This window comes from Aegilops tauschii, chromosome 6, assembly GCF_002575655.3.
Source record: "Aegilops tauschii subsp. strangulata cultivar AL8/78 chromosome 6, Aet v6.0, whole genome shotgun sequence".
In the NCBI taxonomy this organism is placed as follows: domain Eukaryota; kingdom Viridiplantae; phylum Streptophyta; class Magnoliopsida; order Poales; family Poaceae; genus Aegilops; species Aegilops tauschii.
The window spans coordinates 21093749-21108024 of NC_053040.3; the positions used below are offsets into that span (position 1 = coordinate 21093749).

Below are 14276 nucleotides of genomic sequence, written 5' to 3' on the forward strand. Positions count from 1 at the left end.
GAAAAAGATGTAGGTCATTTGGCAAACCAGCTGATACAGCTTTTTCAGATTTTGGCCCGCAGCGGAATCAGATTTTGGAAAGCACATCCTGGGCTGCTTCCGCTTTTGGTTCCGATTTTGGCAGCGGATTTCTGGAATCGGATTCTGCTGGGTTCGCCCTTTGGTTCAGATTCTGCTGCGTGGCAGCGGAATCCGTCGATAAAAGTTGAACCAAACAGGGCCTAAATCATACCTCTCGACATCTAAATCCGGATAACATTGGCCTCTTAGCAACTCTAAGTAGTTTGATGGATGATGAACTAGCGGGATGACTTACATGGCAGCTCAATTATAAGTTTTTTGGAAAATTAGGAAAACATTTCAATTTCCAAAAATAATACGGGTTCAACAATTTGAGATATTCATAAATCAAGAATATATGTTGAACAAATAGAAAAATGAAGCGATTTCATTCAATATCCTATAAATCAAGAATGTAGGACAAAGTGATGAAACACCATGGGGTTTTAATTATTACCCCACTGTAAACTTTTATAAGATGTTTTTGATCACTACTTTACTGACCTAAAACGTTTTATAAAAGTTTACAGAGGGAGTATTTTGCTTTCTTGCTTTCCTTTTTTTTCTAGAATACTTCTGAATATGTTTTAAGGTTGCCATATTTCCCCATTTCTAACATTCCCATGTTTCATAGTACAATTTTTTTGCAAATATGTATCTTTTTGTTGCTACAGTGTTTCTCAAAGAGTTCTACTAATTATATGTATTGAAGATCATTTTCAGGCGGGATGATATAAATCTGCATCTTCTCAAAAAAGATTTTTCTACATTTCCTGTTGAATGATTGTGCTTTGCATCGTGTGAGAAATCACTGCCATGTCATTGGTGCAAATGCTGCAAGCTGAAGAGCTGGTAGATAACACTCACGATGAGAACCTATAGTGACACAAATGTTGGAGATCGGGCCAGTGTATTGATGACTGAAGATGGTGCTGATTGAGGTTGTGCTGCGAGTCGACAATTGACCACAGGTTGATCAGCAATAGGGTAGTTGTAACACCGAGCTTATCTGGTGTGGCTTGATCTGACAATGATCGGTGCGTCCGGCAGATAAGGTAGCAAGAGCAGTAACGAACATTTAGGTTCTGTACAGTCATTAGATTAATTTTGACCGCCAGACTCCTTCTCACCCACCTCCAACCTTAAGTTCCTTCTCCTCTACTTCCAACAAATCCTCCTTCCCACCCACCTCCGCTCCTCTCCAAACAGAGTAAAGAAGGCTCGGAGTCGGATATCCTCCTTGATCCCTTTCTGATTAGATTTGGAGGCAACAGAGTAAAGAAGGCTCGGAGTCGGATATCTCCAACCTTAAGTTCCTTCTCCTCTGCTTCCAACAAATGTCTGGTCTTAAGATAAACTTCGACAAGAGTGATGTGGTGGTGATGGGCTACTCTCCGGCTGAGTTGCTTGCCATTGCCAACCGGCTTAACTGCCGCCTCGGCTCCTTTCCCACGACCTACCTGGGAACGCCCATAAGTGACTCTCGGCTCACCGTCGCGGACTTGCGCCCGACTGTGACCAAGCTCCAGACGCGCATCGAGCCTTGGCAGGGTAGATGGTTGTCAAAGGCGGCTCGGACCATTCTCATTAACTCATCCCTCTCCAGTCTCCTCCTGATCCTCATGAGCTTCTACAGCCTCCACGAGACCCTGCACCATGAGATCGCCAAAGTTCAGTCCCGCTTTTATTGGGCTGGCGACAACAATAAGCAGAAATACCATATGGTTAGCTGGCCGGACATCTGCAAGCCTAGGGATCAAGGAGGCCTCGGGATCATGTGCTCCAAGCGCATGAATATCGCCCTCCTATCCCGCTGGCTCTGGCGGATCTCGCAAGGCCAGGGGGGCCTCTGGCTTGACATCATCCGGAACAAGTATCTGCGTGGCCAACCCCTTGCCTTTTGTCAGAGATCTGGTGGCTCGCAGTTCTGGCAGTCGGTCGTCCAGCTGCTCCCTATCCTTCGCATCGGGACATCCATCTCGGTGGGGTCCGGATTGGCGACATTGTTCTGGTTTGACAGATGGGCTGGAGACTCCCCCTTCGCCGCGCGCTTCCCCGACCTCTTCTCCATCGCAGTAGAACCATTGATCTCTGTCGAGAGGGCCCTTATTGACCTAGGGCGCCTTGCTTTTCGGAGGCCCTTTGGCCCCCCGGAATCCGCCTCTTGGCGTGAGTTACTGGACTGCGTTGCTCTTCACGAGCCTGTGGTGGACAATGGCCCTGACCATGTGAGATGGCGTCTCGAACCATCGGGCCAATTCTCCACCAAGTCTCTGTACCAGGCCATCGCTCCCTCCTCTGCCCCCCCCCCTTCGACGTTGTGGTCCATCCTCCTGCCCCTGAAAATCCGGATCTTCATGTGGCAGTGGATTCGCGGTCGACTCCCGTCTGGCGTCGAGGTTCGCAAGCGCAATGGTCCGGGCTCCGGCCTCTGCCCGCTTTGCGGCGTCCCCGAAGACTCGAATCACATCTTCTTCTCCTGTGTATCCGCGCAATTCGTGTGGAGCTGCTTCCGTGACGTGGTGGGTGGAAATTGGTGTCACACCAACTTCCCCGACCTATATGACGAGCTCCAGTCCTCCCCCTTGACTTCTCGCCACATTAGGTGGCTTGAGATTGGTGTCATCGCTTGGACCCTCTCGACGATCCGCAATAAGCTTGTGATCCAGCGTGCTCCTCTTCGACGGGCTACTGACGCTATCTTCAAACTGTCTGGTTTCTTGCAGCTTTGGCGGCCGCTTAGCCGCCCCCAGGACCGCGACGCCATCTCAGCCTTCATCGCCGACCTACGCTCGATGACCGTCCGCCTGTCTCCACCGCCCCCGCCGCCCCCGCCGGAACCCGACTAGATGCTTGTTGGGCTCCCCGGCTCTTTTCTTTTAGTTTTTTGGGCTTGTTGAGCTATGCCCTCAGCAGAACCTTCGTACTTGTGTGTGAGACTTGGGTGCGTGTGTTTAAACTAGTCCATGTATGTGTGCTCTTTGGCGGTTTGCTTTATTTATAAAGCGGGCCGAAAGCCTTTTTCGGTAATTTTGACTGCCAGAGTGATTTTGTGGTCTTGCTGTATGGAACTAGTCAGGTACTAAAAAAAAATTAGGAGAGGTACTGATCTATTCTGTGAGCTACAACAAAATTTAGGAGATGGCAGTGGCAAGGTATGGGATCTTCTGCTGTGGTAGAGGATGATGTAGAGTATGGACTAATGGTTGCCTGTTCGTTGGATCATTGGGCTACTGAGGATGAAATAGTGTGGTATTTACACTCTACCGTTGGCATAGTACAGTCCAAGCCCAATAAATGGAATTATATTCTTACAGCTGGGAGATATGATTTGCACAAGATAAAAAAAGTGTCAGATGGTCGGTACGTAATACATTCAAGTCTAAGAGCATCAAGTGGTTGAGTCATGTTCCTATATATGCCAGTGTAGTTTATCGACGCATGGTTCGCCTAGGAGTAGTAGCTTTCCTAGAGTCAACAAAGCTGAATGTGACTCAAGATATGGAGAAGGACCGTAGCCTTGATCATGACAGAAATTTACTGGCACTCGATTGTTACATATATGGTGATCCATGGGAATATGATGCACTGGGAATTGAGGCAAAGCGAGTGCAGGGCACTGACGAGGCATCTGCCCCGGGTGGACGCGACGTGTGTTCGTCGTGTGGGCAAGATTGCGGCGACGTGCAGGCAACAACGACGTGGCAAGCGTGTGCACACAGTTATGCTTATCCACTCGTGCGCGACTCTTTGCATAGCACACACACTTTGTCATAACAAGCAGTGTGCCCAACTTCACAGTAGAGCACACATTTCTCACCACACAATCCATGTGCGTTGCGACAAGTTAATTCCCTCACACCTACCTCCGCTGCAATCACATGCCTCCTTTCTCCTTCCTCTTGCTGCCTCCAAATCCTCCTTCTCGCCCACCTCCGCTGCTCTCCGAACAACTAATGATCTCCGAAAGTCAAATTGTGATCACACAGGCGGATGTGGCCACTACCATGGCCGAACGCGACGCAGATGCCCCGATAGCACGCATGGATGGAGCAGCGGTTATGCTGGCGCGTGCAGAAGAGGTCACAGTCATCGCACACACGGTTGAGGTCGTTTCTGGTGCCCCACGCATGGAAGAGGCTGCGGCCACTGCCGCACGCGCCGATGATGCCACGGACGCCACCTCGCCACTCTCGCCACCACTACGCGGAAGAAGAAGATCATCAAATAGCTTACGAAAAATCAAGGACATGATCTGTGCACAAAATGGTGTCATTCCCTCCTTCCAAGAAGGGATCTTGCAACGGGCTAGGGATTATTTTAACGCAAAGGGCATCGAGCTCAAGGAAGTAATTAGAGTAGCCATGCGGGTGAGTTTGATCAGGAGACAATGGTTGGGTCACTCTCTTATAGACTTGCTGACTTCCTTTTATTGATTTGGCACATGCATGCGTACATGATTTGGCACACCTTTTCGTTCTTGCTATTGTCCATCTCATGCATAAAACGTGAATGCATGTAAAGTGTTGTAGCTAATCATGCGTAATTATCTTCCCATCTATCCTTTCTCATGCAAAACCTAGAATACTAGATTTATGAACCACCGGACTGAATGGGGTGTCTTACGATATATAACCGGCGGCGCCATGTCCTACCATCAGGTGCTTGGCTGCTTCTCAAGGCCCACCTATGTAACATGCCAGCATGATACGACGCCTCTCCCTCCATCCAGGTGCGTATAAACATGCGTGCAAATATTTTTATCCACTCTAATATTTACATCTCAAAATGATCGGTTGTTTTTCTTCTGATCCACATATATGCAACGACGTGCATCGGGTAAGATGCAAAACTTCTACCAATCTATGCATCTCCAGTCTCCTTCTCATTTTTTTTTCTTAATTAAGCATATACCATGCATGCACTGGAGAATGTAGATATATACCATCAACAAAAGAAACAGGAACATTGCGAGATCATGCCGTATTACTTCTCGTAGTAGTAGTATGTATCACTTATTAATAACTTACTAACTCATGATGTGATACAGTTTTCCATTACGAGATCATCGATGCAGAAAGATAATGAGGAGTTTGGTCTTTTTTTAATAGTTTCCTTTCGTTGATCTCAGCATGATCTAATAAGGAGAACTCATTTCAATATGACATATCAAATGCAAGACATCCATAAACTCATTTTGTGCACTGTACTTCGCAAACTTTAGAACAAATGATATCACAAGTTTGATGTGCAGAATAGATATCATCACAAAAAACTCTCCTGCTCACGAAAATGACATCTTTCCAAAGATGCGGTAGTAACAGCAGCACAACATATAAATATACACAGGAAAAATAATGTTCTTTTCAAATATATCAGTACCAATTTTTAAAATAATAATGGCGTCCCACGTTTGTTAGACATAGACTAAATTCAATATCTACAAACAATTTGATATATTTTTAAAATATGTACTATTTAATAAACTAGCCCGTGCGAACGCACGGGTTAACGACTAGTTATAACAAGTGCTCCTCCGACAACAAGGATGAGTAGCTCAGCATCCATAGTGTAAGGTCCCTAGTTTAGGTAATTATGAAATGAGACGTGCGATAGGATGTTTAATTACATAGGTAATGGATGTTTACTTCGATTATGCAATGCCATGTGAAATGATGTCACCACGGTCAGAGTTTTTTTTTTTTGCGAGGAAAACTTCCGATCTATTCATCAACTGACAAGGAAGTACAAAGAACGTAAGAAGTAAAAAAAACATCTAGATCCGTAAACCACCTAGCGACGAATACAAACACTGGAGCGAGCTAAAGGTGCGCCATCATCATCACCCCTCCCTCATCGGAGCCGGAAAAACCTTGTTGCAGTAGATAGTCGAGAAGTTGTCGTGCCAACCGCTCCTTTCTCCGGTAGTACTGCAAGCACCACACCCCGCCCCTCCTCGGATTCCTCGATTTTCGCCGAGTCTTCCACCCCGCCGAGCCGCCTCACCCCTCCGCCTCTGCAGGCAACGCCGTCGCCCTCGCCGCTGACTTCACCTTATCCTTCCTCCCCGTCCCATCCCGTGACTGGGCCATTTCAGACATCTGCGAGAGTCGCGTCCACCTTGGCAGGTGAGACTATGCGAAGATGGTGGTGTGCGATCCCTTGCACCGGCGGCACCTCCTGCTTCCCCTAATCCCTGAATTCGACGAGTGGGTTCGTTCGGTGAACAAGCCACACACGTTTGGACTGCAGTTCTTCCTCATGGGCAGTGATGAGGAGGCTTCCGAAGAGACATTTTTCAGAGTGATATATGCGACAGCCAGCCAACATAAGGAGGTTCTCTTCGTCTTCTCTTCCAGCACCGCACAATGGCGAGCTACTACATCGACAATGTGATTGGATTTCTCCGGCTGGCTCGAGTATGCATATGGCTACTTGTATAAGGTGACAAAGTGCAGTCAGAAGTTGCAAGTGCTTGACACTCGCAGTATGGAATTCTCACACAGGGACCTCCCACCGGAAGCCAGAGCCAGATGGTCTTCTCATGTGCAGGCTAGCCATTGTGAAGGCAGGGGAGGGCATCATTGGGATGTTTGTTTACTAGATCACACATCTGACCTCATTTATTTTATTAGGCCAAACGATGGTGGAAGTTCCGGCCAGTGACAGTTGGAGAAGACAATCTCACTCGATCTTCTCAGTACTCTTTCCCAGAGAGTTCCTCACAGAGGAAACTGTACCTACACCATCGTGGAAGCCCATCGACTGATGCTAGCCTTTTCTCAATGGACGTCAAGACATTCCAGCTTGAGAGGGTGTTTGGTTCCAACTATAACAGGCTTTGCCTGTGGGCATATAACAACTTTCCACCATTCTTGTCGACAGACTGTAGGTAACGTTTCCGTTGCATCCTAGTTAGTTTCTTTCCTTCATAGTTTTTACACAGGCTGTATGTTGCTTGATAGTTTGTTACTCTGATCGCAATTTTTGTTTACATGGTTTGTAGTTGTCACCTTTTCTTTGTTGTGACTAAGCTGATCAAGCTCAGGAACATAATTTTGGTTTATTTGTTAGTCTGTTGTAATTGCCACTCTAAGGTGATTACGGAAGCACAAGGAAGGTTTGTGGACAGTACAACTAACATTTTAGTAGCATCTTGAAATAGTAAGAAATAGACCGCGACAAATATTGTTGGTTTTATGGCCAAACTAATGCAGAATTAAAGAACACTGCTGCCACAGTTCACCTTTGGTTTGTTTCCCCTTATTCCTGACTTATCTTGTCCACCTTCATGATTTGTATCTTTACTTTTACATGACTTTTCTGGCTGTGTACTCCAACTTGTATTGCAAATGGCAGTGAAAACACCAGAAAGCAAGTACATGATGTTATATATCTCAAATTCCATCTTTATCTTTACCTAATAATAAAAAAAGTTGGGTTTCTGGCCGTCCTTCGTCGTTAGTGATTTTGCATAAAAGTCCCTCGGTTTATAAGAAATTAACCCGCATTCCCTTTTTAAGTGGCACTCTGGAGAAACGTTTCATTTTTGCATAAAAACCCCTCCATTTGTTAGAAACTATGCCCGCGACCCTTATCTTTTATTGGACTGGCTCACCACTGCGAGCCTCGCCTCTTATCATGTCGTTCTCTACCACCGGGCATGCGCCGCCGCTTGCCGCCGGCGTCGCGGCGGGCGTCCACGCGGAGGCGGGCAGGAGATCCATGTTAAAGGTTGGTTGCAGCGGAGGCCTTGACAGGAAGACTCGAGGCGGTGTGAGCGCACGAACGACAGGGGCTCGTGCAGGAGGCGAAGACCGGCGGGGAAGTTTAGAGGGGCGGCTGATGTGGACAGTCTGAGGAGGCGGCGGTCTGAGCTGGCCGGAGCGCACGGACGACGGCTCTGCTTGCCGGCTGCGGCCGGAGGCGGATGGGGCTGGCTCGGGAGATCCCGTCGGGCGCGAGAGGAGTCTGGAGGAGAAGGCCAGGCGTGGTTTGGCCGGCGCGAGAGGAGGCTGGAGGAGAGGGCCGCCGAGTTCGTAGGAGGAAGAAGCTCTGTGTTCGCCAATATCTCGGGCGTGCGCCATTGGTGTGCTAGAGCTGACGCTTCCTGTTCGAGAGGAGTTAATTGCACGTTGGTACCACACTTGCGCACCTACTCACGAATCAGTACCATTAGTCATTTTTTTTGCCATGCAGTGTTAACTCTAAGCCTAAGTGTTGCAAAACAGTCTGACAGCCGTATAAGCACGTATTGACGGTGTATCTGACCGCTGGGACCCGTGCGTCAGGGCTGACGTGGCATGCTCTTTTACAAAAACAACCCTTACTTTTTATTTAATCACGCATATAGCCGTACAGGAGCTCCCTAAGCTCCACGGCCTCACCCGCCTCCGCGCCGCGGTGGGCTCCTGCGACGAGGGCGGCCGCCTCGGCGGCGCGCACGGCGGCGAACGAGTCGGCGCGGCGCTGGGAGAGGAGGTGCACGACGGCCATCTTCTTGCAGCGGCGCCAGGCGTCGCCGTAGGCCCAGCGCGCGGCGACGGCGGGGCCGAGCGCGGCGGGGTGGCGCGCGAGCCAGGCGCCGAGCAGCTCGCCGCCGGGGAGCACGGCGGAGGGCGCGGCCGGGTGCGTGCCCATCCAGAGCTCCGCGTAGGGGCGGGCCTCGTCGATTTCGGCGGCTGAGAGGCGCGCGCCGTCGGCGCGGGTGTCGATCTCGGAGTCGGTCCGCGCGTGCGGGGTGTGGGGCCGCGACGTCGACAAGGCCGAGCTGCGGCACCGCGTCGTCATGCCGCTCTACGCGCGGAGGGCCGTCGCCGCCGCCGTCGCCGAGAAGGACGAGGCCGCCGGCGTGGCGGCCGCAGCGGCGGCGAGGGACGAGGCGGTGGGGGGCGCGGAGGCGGAGGATGGGCGCGGGGGGCAGCGGCGGCGGCAGCTCCGGCGAGGAGTCCTCGGGCGGCGTCTCGTCGTTCGGCGGGGAGGCCTCGGGTGGCGCCGGCGGGGAGGGGGAGGGCGCGGTGGAGGGAGCGCGGGGCGGAGCAGGGTGGGAGCAGGGAGAGGGGCCCGGAGCTCCGGCGAGCCAGCGACGGGGCTCCGTCGAGGGGAGGCCGGCGAGGTCGAGGCGACGGGGCTCCGGCGAGCCAGCGACGAGGCTCCGGCGAGGTCGCGGCTTTGAGCGATTAAATTTATAACAAAGGGGTTTTCTGCAAAAAATATGCCAAGTTGGCTGTTGACATGCGGGCCCCGCTGGTCAGATACATCATCAATACGTGTTTATACGTGGCTTAATCTGTTTTGCAACACTTAGGCTTAGAGTTGGCACTGCATGGCAAAAAAAATGATTAATGGTACTGATTCGTGAGTAGGTGCGCAAGTATGGTACCAACGTACAATTAACTCCTTCGAGAGAGAAAAGAGAGGGTGAGGAGAGCGGGAGAGGAGACCGGAAGGGGAGGGAGAAGCGCGGGGTGGGATGACTCACCGGCGGGGTCCTGCTGCAGATCGTGACATTGCAGGTCGATCAGGCGTGACGGAGGCGATTCGGTGCTCCATGGGGCGGAGCTCCATGGGTCTCTTCCTGTTCGAGAGAGAAAAGAGATGGTGAGGAGAGATGGGAGACCAGGGAAGAGAAGCGTGAAGCTCACCGGGCGGGGGGCCGGGTCCTGCTGCTGCTGCAGATCGGGCCTCAAGCTCCTGCGAGGGCTCTCGCGTCAAGGCTGCGGGAGAGGGGCGCCTGGGAGGGAGGGGGAAGCTGCGCTTTGTGGACGACGACGCAAGGAGGCGCTCGGGCGCGTGGGATCTCTCGAAGAGGGAGGGCGTTAGAAATTGTCAACTGATTTAATCCATCCAGCTTGACTACCTGGGTGTTAGCCGCCTTGCGCGAACACACACACGTCCACCGCTGGGACCCATGCACCGCCTACCTCATCTGCTTCAGCCTTGTCTCTTCTGTCCAGTTGTTTCTTTCCATCGATCCATCCACATGTGAGTATGTGACCTTATCTCTCCTCCATAGCACCCGTCGACAAAAAACAAGTTCATGGGCCTCATGGTTCCAAGGTGCTGTTCATGGAATGAGCAGACATTTGCTTAGCAATCGGAACATACACCAGCCTTCCTTTCCTTCAAAATACAAAGCTTCTTAAGAAAATGCCGAATAAAAATAGTACCTACGCATCGAATTAAAATGGGGTTGGTAACAGATCATCCACAGAACAGACCAAGATAGCTCATGGAAGGCAATGCATTGGGTATCATTGCCCTTCCGAAATTGTAGTACACATATGCTAAATGTCAAACATTCAGTACAAATTATTATATGTTTGCTCGTGAGAAGATAAAACCGACATAAAAGAAATTATCGTCTTGCAATAAGTAAAATCAAGACTCCAGGTCCCAGCAAATTACCATGCCAGTGATGGCGGGCAGCAAGCCGGCTGCAGCAACGCGGGCTGCTGCAACAAGGGGTTGCAACAGTGGTTGTCGGTATTGGCGAGCCGGCTACAGCGACAAGGCACACGAGGATAGATGAGGAACTACAAGTGTGATGACCTGTGTGAAACCTATAACCAAAGTAATAATGCATACAACTCTGACTATATAAAATCTATACCTACTAATAAATTACGAACGCTTTTGCCTGCCCGTCGCATTATTTTGCGGAAAACCCCTTACTCTTTCTTGAAAACAACTCGCTGACCCGGTTTAAGTAATTCGAGAGAAAACGTTTTACTGTCTGCAGAAAACCCCTGTAGTTTTCTCAAATCAACCCGTGGTCCAGGTTTAAGTGACTCGAGAAAAACGGTTCGTTCTTTGCAGAAAACACCCTGACATTTGGTGTAATTAACCCGCAGTCAATTGATATGTTTTTCAAAATAGACATATCTTTTAAACCGCAACTTCAGTTTTAACATATTTTATATGTAATTTGATTAAAAAATGTGTGTAGAATACAAATATGATGTTATTTTACCTATTAATATTTTTAAAATATATATTAAATGTGCAGCCTTAATCAATAATGCATGATCCACCTCTCTTTAGTATCGGAGTAGACCCGGATTGGAAATGAATACCTCGGTAAAATTGGATTGGAGAGGAAAAAAATTATCTACAACAACACATGGACGTGTTGGCAAAACCTCGCATGGGAAAAAGGAAAGCAAATTTCTCATCTTATGCGGAGAGAGAGAGAGAGACGCCTTAGAATTGATCACATTCAAACGCGTTGTGATTGTATCAGCATTGAGGCCACCGTCGGCAAGGGTGGGAAAAGAATAAGCGGCAACATAGATAGAATGCTCTGTTCAAATAAATAACATGGACCTATTGGGGTCTTGAGTCACAATTATTGTGTTAGGGACGTGTGTTATTTTTCCTCCCGTTGCAACGCACGGGCTCTTTTGCTAGTTGAACTTAATAGTCCTGAAGGTTGATTCTCCAATCTCTGTGTTGCGTGTGTTTTCTTTTAGTTAGCGCTTGAATCTGCTCCCATGCTACCTATTATAGTCGGTAGAATGTACTATCTTCTTGCCTGTTCTGTTCTAGTAATATATTGGTGATCAACAATACTCGGCCTAGAAATTTGTTTTACAGTTGCTAGGTAATCTGTGAAGTCCTGGAACATGATGCTACCAGTTGTTTTACAGCTTTAAGTTCTTTTAAGGATTCATTTCTCAACTCTTACATGACATTGGCAATTAATGGAGCTGAGAAGGAAACTCTGAAACAAGGCTGTGCTGCAAGCTCAAGCGCATTGTCACCATTGTCGGAATAGTGATGCCGTGGATGCTGGAGGACATGCAGTGTGGAGGATTCCATCTAAAAAAAATGCAGTGTTGAAGATTATGAAGCAAGTCGACAGTTAACCAACAGTAAGTTGGTGCGTTGTTGGGTGCTTTTGGTTGTAATCGATGAACCTCAATGCTAGTGCTGTCTAGAATGAACCTGGAGTTATCCTGTCTGGTGTGCGTTTGATCTGAAAAGGATTGGTGCTTTTGTTTGTCGGACTAGCTAGCAAGAGCAGTAACAGCGTTTAATTTCCAGGCAATTAGCTGGCGAACTGTGACTTTGTGACACGGGGTGGAGAGTGGAAACCCGTAACGCGAAAAAAAAAACTAAAACGCGAACCAGTTCTGCACGACAGACAAATGCTGCTGCTGCACACTGAGATTCGTGACAATGACCCAACGGTCACTAAATTCGACCTGAAGCAAATGCAAATCAAGATTTCGACAGATCTTTAGCAAATATGTAGATATAAAATCGGAAACAATAAGGCTATTTCAAGATAGCCAAAAATATCTCAAATCACACACATAAATTACCTAAGGATGATGTTACCAATCAAAACATCCACTTGACAAATAACAATTCAGTTTCAGAAGTAATTGGTAGGTTTTTCTTGCATAATACGAATTCTTAAAAAAAGACTAATACTAAGCAGTAATTCAATGAAACAGTGCCTAGCTAGATGCTTGTCCTCTCTACTCAAAAGCCCACTGGTTCTCCCTGCGGATCTCAGCCTCCTCCTCAGGTGTGAAGTCATTCTTGATGTTGAAAGTCTTGCGGATCTCCTCGGGAGTCTTTCCCTTGATCATGTCGGCAACAGTCTGGCAAGTAAGGTCGAGCAATACCTTGATGTTGAGGTAGTTTGCAGCGAGGATGAGGTCGTAGAGGGTGGCCTGGTCGACCTTGACGAACTCGGCGTCAAAGCTCTTGAGGTCCTCGACGGGGCTGGGGGCTGCAGTAGAGGTGGAGGAGCTGGCGTCGGCCGGTTTGGAGTCGGCTTGGACGTGCTTCTTGCAGTACTCGATGACCTGGAGAGGATCTTGGAGTCGACGTTGGGGAGCGGGATGCCGTTGTCGGCGCAGTCGTCCTCGATCATGTGGCGGATGGTCTGCGACTCCATGGCGACCGCCTCCTCGACCTGAAATTCCTCACCGTCTGAGCTCTTGAGCGTGATCATCTTCTTCTCGCCTTCCTCGGCGGCCATCGATCGATCGGAGTATTGGGAGGCGAAACGAAACCCTAGTTAGTAGCAAAAAAGACGCGGCGGCGGCGGAAGACACAGGAGCTTCTTTGCGTACGTGTTGGGATAGGGTGGGAAGGGAACCGGGGGATTTTTGGGTGAGGCGGTGCCTAGGGTGGACTGGGGGTCGTACTCGTGTTGTATTCATCTTCGCTAGGGAGTAATCACTCGAGTTGGGCCCGGTCTCCTCTTGTAGTTTCCGTTTCCATCTTGGCTAGGGAGTCAGCCCGTCGGACGGAGCTGCGTGGTCACGGTCACGGCCAAGTGCCGCCGCGCGTCATACTCAACCGTCACAACAGTTTAATAAGCTCCACATTACTGATCTTATTAATTCTACTGGCCTTGCAGGCTAGCTAACAAACCAGCTGCTGCGGACAAATATCACAGGAACTTACACTAGTGCAGTCAGTAGCGGAGGCCAAAATGATCATATTAAAGGAACAATATGAGTGATTGCACTCTCTCTGTGTTTTGTTCCTCAGGTAATCGTCTTGGAGGTTTGTGTGAGAGTTTTCCACCAAAATCCCACATACATGATCACGTTGTGTGAACATGAGGAAGGACACGTACTTTCTAAAGGTTCAGCTGCTTTGCCACAAACTGCAAACATCTGTTGCTCCAGGATGCATCAGAGTTAAACACGCTCTCTGTTTCCTTCTCGTTCTGCATGGAGCTCCACGTTACAATTCGGAGAACACCGCTGGAGCCAACGGTACTAGTGGATTTTCCATGGAGTAATAAATGAAATTGTGATCCATTACAGATTAGGGTGTCAGGTGGCGACGGTGCTCGTAGCGACGGCCAGTCGGATAGCGTGCACCTGCCACGCTCTCTCTTTCTTCTGAATCTGAAATCTGAATTAAGCTCGACGTTACAATTCAGATAGAAGTTATGAAGTTAATCTGATCCGAGAGAGTAAATTCTCAGAATAGCCCTTCCAGATTCCAGTCATGAGCTCTCCCTTTTTGTTCCACACAAATCCCTCACTCTTATATCTAAATGTAAATCAAATTTCGAAGTTATGTGGTATTTATACTCTGCCTCCAGTAGAGTAAAGAAGTCCAACCACAATACTCCCTCCATTCCCTTATACAAGGCCACAAACTCAAATTATAGGTACCTAGGTAAAATTTAATGACTACTTTGCAAGCCAACTTTTTTTCTTGTTATCTGGAATCATTAATAC

At 48.9% G+C, this 14276-nt stretch overlaps 1 pseudogene; it reads right to left on the bottom strand.

Annotated features, from left to right (window-relative positions):
* Nucleotides 1-12545: 12545 nt before the first annotated feature.
* Nucleotides 12546-13054, bottom strand: LOC109763051 (SKP1-like protein 1; annotated as a pseudogene).
* Nucleotides 13055-14276: the final 1222 nt, after the last annotated feature.